We start from the raw sequence: 8,070 nt of genomic DNA, 5'->3' as shown, positions 1-8,070 counted from the left end.
TCATTTTTATTCCGATTGATGTGTTAATATGATAATTTTATTCCGATTGAGCAGTTATTCCGGTTCTAATGGGATTAAGAGAGTCAATACGTGGCTAGTGTGGTGTTCAGCGGTGGCTGTGTGGTGTTCAGCAGTGTGGTGTTCAGCGGTGTCTGTGTGTGTGTGTGTGTGTGGTCAGCGGTGTCTGTGTGGTGCTCAGCGGTGTCTGTGTGGTGTGTGTGTGTGTGTGTGTGGTGCTCAGTACCTCATCGAGCAACTGGAAAACTGGGCTGGCCAGGGAGTGGGCGGGGTCTTCTTGTGAAAGTCCCGCCTCTGGAGCCAGAGCTGAGATGGGCTCTTCGTCTTCATCACTCAGCTCCTCCTCCTCACGCGCCGCCTTCTCTTCATCGCAACGACGCTCCTCTTCCTCAGCAGGAGGGGGGGAAGGACCGCAACCCTCACCACACACACTCATGCTTTCTGACAACACATACACAATACATGGATTTACACACACAGACACATACACAACACAAGTACACATACACACATATACAAATACACACACACACACACAAATGACAGGCTGATAGTAGTGCTTTATAGTGCCATGCAATAAATGGCAGGCTGTTAGTGCTTCCATGCCGGCTGTAAGATGCTTTGAAATCAGGGATTATACATAGCAAAATGACTTCACAAAATCTCACTCCAGCCAAACACCCAAAGTGGGCAACCCTGGGAGAGAGAGAAAGACACAACCAAAGATCCTTAATATGCTTTAACAACCGTCTCTGACACTACTGTTCACAGATTCACACATGAATCCTTTTTCTGCGTCAGAACAAAGGCTCATGCTGACAGGTGTAGTCTTGTCTCCATGCACCTTGTCTCTTATCAATCGAGGCCTACACACAACAATATGAATGCGAATTAAATCTCCAAGGCCCTGTCTGGAGACAATCCCAGACCTTGACCTCCAAAGACACTAGGCCCGACTTCAGTAGGCTACAGCAAATTATTCCGTTCTTTCCTTTGTCTGAGGTTTAAACACAACTATGCGCAAACAGGGACGGACGAGTCGACGAACACAACTGTGGATGGATGCGACTGTGTTGTGGTTGCGGAGAAACTTTGAACAACCGGCTGAGTAACTCACGGCAAATGTTAGTAGGCCTAACATTAACTTGGATAACCTAACGTTACTTGCTGTTGTGTTAGCCGTAACGTTAGGCTACAACAGTGACTAATTAGCCCTCTGTTTTTGTCCCTTAACTAACGTTAATGTCACAGCTAAAGTAAGACAGCGATAGGCAACTTAATTTAACCCACGAATGTATCTGTTGAATATAAACTTGAAATATAATACCGCAAGTTAATTTTTTTAATTTGATAACGTTAATGTAACGTTAACGTTTAGCTCTATCGAGATAACTTACTGGCGTTTGTCGTTTCGTTTGTTGGCTGCATTGTCGAATGAACTTCAAAGGAGCTAACGAGTCCGACCATTTCTTTCTTACCTTATCGCCTCTCTAAAATATCCTGTATCTCTTCGTTGTTCTTCATCTGCATAAACATCGAAAGGAAGAGTTTGAATGCTATTGTAAGATTCTAGCTCTGAGCAACTCAAAAGTTTTTGCTATGAACAGCTGGCAAGCAATCTCAGCAACCTTGTTGACAAATGGCGTGCGAGGGTTACCATAGTAACTAATCTTCAACCCTGTTCGCCAACTAATGCTACATGTGATCTTTTATAGTTCCTATAAATAAGGACAAAATAATGAGAGAAAGTCACAAATAGTAACCACAAAAATAGAAGATATATTCATTTGTTCTGCTTCATTATAGAGCATTAGCCTAAGACAGAGCACAACTTATATGCAATTGCAATACCGTTATCCTAGTAGACTACATTGTGGAAAAACCCTCAACTTTTCAAGGTTGTGTTAATTGTGTCCCAGTGGTGACATTTTGGATTTATTTCTAAATTTGTCGTATGGTGCTTGATAAATATAGGCCTACACAGTTTTATTAGGCCTATACACCTTGACATAAAATGTAAAGAAAGATGTATAAGGCCTTCATGTGCACCTTTTGTTCATGTCCCTGACCTGGTCTCAATCATCATCATCATCAACCGTTTTTTATTTAGGGAGAAATTTACTGAGCATCAAGCTCTTTTACAGCAATGCCCTGAGTTAAAAAAAAAACAACAACAATAATCAAAACAACGAAACAAGAACAATAAAAGATACAAGGCAAATAATAATAATAATAATAACAAAAATCAAATAAAAATTACAATAATAAATAGAAAGAAAAGAAGGGGAATGTATAAATAATAATAATGATATAAAAGGTCTAAAATATCAGTCAAAGCAAGAACATTGTGCAACAGCCATATCATCAATCAAACCCTTGAATTGGTCTAGTGACACAAATCTATCTAATTTCAATTTTGCAATTTGTTCCATCTAATTCAATTGCAATTTGTTCCATTTATTAGATGCAAAAAATGTAAAAGCTAATTTACCAAATTCAGATTTAATTTGAGGAGTTTGAAGAGATATAAAACCCTGTGAGCGTGTATTGTGGCAGATTGATTTTATGTTCAGAAGAGAAGTTAGGTAAAAAGGTAACTTTCCCAGTAATGCCTTATAAACAAAAAGGAGGCAGTGCCTTTCCCTCCTATCATAGAGGGAAGACCATCCTACATGTTGGTATAATTTACAGTGATGAGTTTTAAACCCATCTCCAGTTATAAAACGTAGTGAACTGTGGTAAACTGCATTAAGTGATTTCAGAGTGGAAGGGGCTGCATGCATATACACAATGTCACCATAGTCTAGGACTGACATAGTTGCTTGAATAATGGTCATTCTGCTTTCTAAAGAGAAGCAATACCTAATCCTGTAAAGTGCACCTAATTTAATTTTTACCTTTTTTGTGAGATCAAGCACATGTGTTCTAAATGATAGTTTGTTATCTAGCCAGTAGCCACTATTGAAAGACTAAGCGAATAATAACTTACGAAAAAAGAACTAGGCTATAGAATCTTATTTTGGGACAAAATATTAAAGAACTCTTGTAGGAATAGGCCTACTATAGTATTTTGGGACATAGCCTAGAGGTATAAGGCTACAGTAGGCCTATTTAGAGTAGGCAAAAAGACTGTAAGGAATTCAATTGGATGATCATCCTGATATTAACCTCCTGATATTAACCTCCTGATATTAATCTTGACCATATAGATTTGTTTTATTATTATTCATCATTTATTTTATTCTTTAAGTCAAAATACATCAGGGGGCAGCCGTGGCCTACTGGTTAGCGCTTCGGACCTGTAACCGGAGGGTTGCCGGTTCGAACCCCAACCGGTAGGCCACGGCTGAAGTGCCCTTGAAGTGCAAGGGCAAGGCAAGAGCAAGGAGCAAGGCACCTAACCCCTCACTGCTCCCCGAGCGCCGCTGTTGATGCAGGCAGCTGCGCCGGGATTAGTGTGTGCTTCACCTCACTGTGTGTTCACTGTGTGCTGCGTGTGTTTCACTAATTCACGGATTGGGATAAATGCAGAGACCAAATTTCCCTCACAGGATCAAAAGAGTATATATAATTAATAATTACATCCAGACCCGGCAGCATAGTTCAAATTACAGGGGGTACTGGGGGGTACTATGCCCCCCAATGAAGACCCAGTACCCCCCAAAGAGACAGAAATATCAGTTTTGGGGGGGTCAGATAATTTTTCTGATATTGTGAAAAAATATCATTACAGTTGGCTACAATACAAGTCAACTCCTATTTTCACTAGGAAAAAAATAATGTAAAGCGATTTCAGACACCCCTATAACCCAGCTAACAATTTATGGTTTCCAAAACGTTCTAGGAACCATAGTTTTTGGTTTCGGAAACGTTAGTTTTTGGTTCCCAAACGTTACCCTAAGGTTAGTTTTTGAGCAAGTTTTGGTTCCCATGGAAAGTTTGCTGAACGTTCCGGAAACGTTAGTTCTTGGTTATATAAAACGTTCCCTGAACGTTCCCCTAACGTTATCTAAAGGTTACAAACTTTAGAGAACCTTCCCCTAACGTTCCCCAACCGTTGCAAACTTTAAAAAACCTTCCCCTAACGTTCCCTAACCGTTGCAAACTTTAGAAACCTTCCCCTAACGTTCCCTAACTGTTCCCATAACGTTCCCTAACATTTAGGGAACGTTCCCTTCCCTAAATATTGCAACCTTTAGGGAACCCTCCCCTAACATTGCAACCTTTGCATACTAATTACTTTAAACAGCACGAGCAGGAATGCATTATTATATATTAGCAGGAAAGAATGAACTGGCAAAATCGATGGAACTTATAACTTTAATATAAAATTATCAAAAGACAAAAAAAACAATATAAAAGGCCTCACTGTATAAATTAGACTTCGTGTTAGCTAAGTATATTAACATAAGGCATTTGACTTTGGTAGGTGCTACATTCAACAAATAGACACACTGTACAATAGACAACAATATACATTGTGGCAGATACCAACACAATATACAAAGACATAATACCAATACAAGTACACATGGAGTGGGCTGTTGAGTGCAAAGTAATAGTGCAAATGTAGAGTGCAAGACGTATATTGGAATGATAAAGTATGTAATGGGCAGGTAAACGGTCAAAGTGGGGATGACCCCACTTATCTGCAGTTCAGGAGAGTGACGGCAGTGGGAAAAGAGTTGTTCTTGTGTCTGGTTGTTTTTGTGTGCAGGGATCTGTAGCGCCTGCCAGAGGGGAGGAAGTTAAAGAGTGTGTGTGCAGGATATGTGGAGTCTTTGGTGATGGTCTCTGCCCGCTTAGGTCCAAGAGTACAAGTCCTGGAGGGAGGGCATTTTGTTCCTCCTCTCCTGCAGCTCAGTGACTGTCGAGCAGGACGACAGCAATATGTCATCGACTGGAGCAGAGGGAGGTGACTGGGAGCTCCTTAAGAGCATGAGCAGCTCATCCATCTTCTCCTCAAATGCGTCCATTCGCTATGCCATGCGGTAATGGTTGTCCTTATTGCTATGGAAAATGGATGGTGTTAGTTTTAGTTGTTAAATACATTATATACCTGCATATGTGAACAAATTAAGTGAGTGTTCCTACCTCTTATTTCCGTCTCCATGGCCAAGCCACCTCCCTCTGTGTGATGAGTCACTTGTGCTGTTTACAACAACAAAAAAGTTACTTACTCTCAAGTTCCTTGTCATGAAATTGTATTTACTTGGAAATGGAAAATTCAAAGACACTGTACCTTCAACTGGGTCCCAAGATGAAGTGGCAGGCGTTATAATAGACCCATCCAGCTCTGGGCAATGAGCTGGTTGCCTGTGTGGTGTTGACTCATCTAAAAAGAAATTAAATATGAATATTGGTCAGTTAATTTATGGTAGGTTTCTTGCACATGACATTTGCAAAAGATAAACCTATGCTGTTACATTAAACAATCGCTAAAAAGAAAAACTCACATGCAGGTGGTGGAGGCAGTGACATCTGCTGACCTAATAAAAGGCAGGAAGAGACAAATACATCAGAACAGTAACATGATATGCACTAGGTTAATAAACATGAATGTCAGTAGTTCCATGGTAGGAAATATGACTCAACTGGTTTTCTTAAATAATACATGTATAAATGTTAACTTACAGACAGGGCTTCCAGGCACACGCACCATCCTGGAATGCTTTCTTGCTTGCGGAACGGATTCATCTGAAATAAAAGACCATGCAATCTGCACTGATTGCAAAAAGAATATTTGAATTGTGCAAATAATGTAGTCTGTATTTAAGAGGTCTTACCATCACGTGACCATGCACTGCCTTTTGTTGACGCTCGCATCTTCTTCCGCCTCAATGCTAGAAGTGTCCATCAGCCGCTGACATTTTTCCATAGCTTTGGTGTATGAATCTACGTTAAGAGAACAACGTTTTTGTGAGCCAGTAGTAGAGCAAAGCAGTATTTCCATATAGAGAAAACTATTATTGATAGTATTGCAGCAATCAGTCATCTGTACACAACCAGATTTTCTTAACTGGATATTTGGCCCAGCTTTTGACTTGATTTTTGTATTGTAGCCCAGAGAATTTCTAATGGGGAGACACAGCATCCATAGAAATGCATGGGCGTAGACCTCAGACCTCTGAAGTTCGCCTACAAAAAGGAACCAAAACTGCCATCTTTGCCTATAAGGAGATCAGGGTTTTAATTTAACCTAACTACCTATGACAAGTTACATTGCAAGTTAGGTCTGGGGTAGCAAAAGTCTTAACGTAGGCCTGTTGAAGATCACAGTTAGCCTACCACTCGAAGGCAGAGGACAAACGTGTGTTGAGCAAAATGTCTGCATTTCAGACTTCTTCGTCCACGGGAGAGTGCAATAATTCTCTCCCCATGTTATTTTCCCATAGCAAAAATTGCAAGATAGGCTACCGGATCTCAGCTTTTTGAAGGCAAAATTCAGAGGTCTATTCACTTGAATCGTCTATCCGATCAACTGTGTTGCAAAATGGCCGCCGACAGTGTAGCCTACTATAGCCATCTCTATGGCTCTAGTGTAGCCTACATATGCAGGACTGTTCAGTAGGTTATACCAACTTAAAAAGCCTCACCATCTCAGTATACCCACTTAAAATAGACTAGGATACATTTGGGGTTGATCACAGTATAGCCTACCCACTACAGCTAACTAGCCTACATCACAGTAGCCTAGATCCAGCTACATACAGTAGGCCTATATCCACTAGCCTACACCACTGCTGCCGAGTGACTTGCCTAAAAGGACTGACTGTACACTAAAACTAATTAAAAGAAACGGTAGCCTAGTGCTATTATTTGTAACATCAACGTGAGCAGGTTAACACGATGACACAAAACATACAATGCTGCAAAACATAACACGTTGAGAACAGCTCAAACAAAGACGAACGAGCAATGTGCTCTGGTAAATTACAAACTTGGCAGAATCGGAATATAACAAAGCCCTACAAGTGAAAGGACTTAAGGTTAAACCTCAAACCCTTGCATTACAACCACTAGGCCTACATCATGAAACTGTAACATATTTCACTTACTTTCGTGAGATCGAATTCAAGACGAGTGTAATCCATTCCAAGACTTCTTCCAGCGGTGTTGAAGAATCACGGAATTCAAACAGAGACCGTTTACGGAAGTCAGGACAAGACTTCAATCGATCACCTGAAAGCAGAGGCGCTGTCTTCCCCCTACTGGCGTGGGGGTAGGCCTACGTGTAAGGGAGAGCCTGTCTGATTGAACTGAAGTGAATTGTGAAATGAAATAAGTGAATTTTCTTAGTTGTGAAAAGTGTTCTATTGATAGATTTTTGTTTAAAGTTCACCTAATACGTAAAAAAAAGCACAAAAGTATATATTTTTTATTTAGTAAAATTGATATTAGCCTAAAATAAATATTATCTTGATATGATGTTTACCTTACTTAGATTTTATAAGACCAATCATTTGAGTGGATCTAAATCAAGTGACTGCAAACATTTTGTATGTTACTTCAAAAACTGAAATGGAGCTTGTGTTGTTATTGTCTCCAGTTTCTAACGCTGATAGAGGCGCAATCAATCACACAATGCTATATAACACATTTAACACGGCATGGAATTGGAATGAATAGAGACGCATTACCATTGACGTCATTGCCACCTAATCAGAAGCCTCGAATGCAAATAATGTAACATGTGTGAATGTAAAATGGTAATGGTAGGCTACAGGAACAAATGAAACATGTTCTGAATGTATTCTAGTGATAGCAGAAAACTATTATAAAAATATTTTATATTTTATTTACCGAAGTATTATTGTTTGTTTAATCCAACGTGAAACTGCAATCGGTTCTGAATGCAGACCAGGCGTTGTCTTCCCCCTACTGGCGTGGGGGTGTAACGGTTGGACTTTTATATTGAGCTAAGTGAAATGTGAAATGTAGAAGTGAAAATTGTTTTATTGATAGATTCGTGTTTTAAGCATTGTTCCGTGTTCTCCCCACGGAAAGGGCATAGGATACTACTCAGTATTCCACATTTGTTTGTTTATTTTT

At 40.0% G+C, this 8,070-nt stretch overlaps 2 long non-coding RNA genes across 2 annotated transcripts; both read right to left on the bottom strand.

Annotated features, from left to right (window-relative positions):
• Positions 1-4,324: 4,324 nt before the first annotated feature.
• On the bottom strand, positions 4,325-5,254 carry LOC143136530 (uncharacterized). Its single transcript, XR_012989330.1, has 2 exons — positions 5,113-5,254; positions 4,325-5,028 (listed from the first exon to the last, which is right to left on the bottom strand). It is a non-coding gene; the product is annotated as an uncharacterized LOC143136530 (long non-coding RNA).
• A 393-nt stretch (positions 5,255-5,647) lies between these two features.
• Positions 5,648-7,787, bottom strand: LOC143136529 (uncharacterized). The gene is made up of 3 exons (XR_012989329.1): positions 7,077-7,787; positions 5,805-5,913; positions 5,648-5,715 (listed from the first exon to the last, which is right to left on the bottom strand). It is a non-coding gene; the product is annotated as an uncharacterized LOC143136529 (long non-coding RNA).
• Positions 7,788-8,070: the final 283 nt, after the last annotated feature.

The sequence above is a fragment of the Alosa pseudoharengus genome, unplaced genomic scaffold, assembly GCF_046254945.1.
Source record: "Alosa pseudoharengus isolate Yale_2024_CS ecotype anadromous, Long Island Sound unplaced genomic scaffold, YU_APseudo_1.1 YU_APseudo_1.1_scf_20, whole genome shotgun sequence".
Classification (NCBI taxonomy): Eukaryota; Metazoa; Chordata; class Actinopteri; order Clupeiformes; family Clupeidae; genus Alosa; species Alosa pseudoharengus.
Note: the sequence above shows the minus strand (reverse complement) of the source record. Positions and strands in the feature narration are given on the sequence as shown.